The sequence below is a fragment of the Tarenaya hassleriana genome, unplaced genomic scaffold, assembly GCF_000463585.1.
Source record: "Tarenaya hassleriana unplaced genomic scaffold, ASM46358v1 Cleome101, whole genome shotgun sequence".
Taxonomy (NCBI): Eukaryota; Viridiplantae; Streptophyta; class Magnoliopsida; order Brassicales; family Cleomaceae; genus Tarenaya; species Tarenaya hassleriana.
The window spans coordinates 374,363-375,080 of record NW_010960299.1 but is presented as its reverse complement, the minus strand read 5'-3'; positions in this window follow the sequence as shown (position 1 = coordinate 375,080).

The following is a 718-nucleotide window of genomic DNA, read 5'->3' as shown; positions in this document are numbered from 1 at the left end:
ACGTTGGTCGACGAAGTGAGGGATGAATATAGAGAGTCAGACCCCCTCGAGATGGCATTGAACGCGGTACAAGACAGCATGTACTGCGATTGGGAAGAAGTCCGAAGCATTGTTCGGACTTTAGATGACAGCTCATCGATTGAGCTAGAGGGCTGGAAATACAGGGCCATTGAGCCCTCAAAGATGCAAAAGCCTTGTTTCTCATCCAACAAGCAGTGGATGAAACAATTTTTTCAAAAATTGCTGCAGCAGAGACAGCGAAAGATGCGTGGACAACTCTGAAAACCGCATTTCAGGGGAGTTCTAAAGTAGTTGCGATCAAATTGCAAGGGTTGCGAAGAGAGTTTGAAACTCTAAGCATGCATAATGGAGAAGCAGTTCAGAATTTTCTTTCAAGAGTTGCGGGAATTGTAAATCAAATGCGTGGTTTAGGGGAAGAGATTTCAGAAAAAACGGTGGTTGAAAAAGTCTTGAGGAGTCTAACTCCTAAGTTTGATCATGTTGTGGCAGCAATTGAAGAATCTAAAAATCTTGCGACATATACCTTTGATGAACTTATGGGATCCCTGCAAATCCATGAAGTTCGTCTTAACAGATCAGATACGAAAGATGACACCAAAGCCTTCTACTGCAAAGGTGTGCAGCAAGGTAGAGGACGTGCCCGAGGTCGAGGCGGTGAAAGAGGCCGAAGCGATTATGCTGGAAGAGGAAGGGGAAG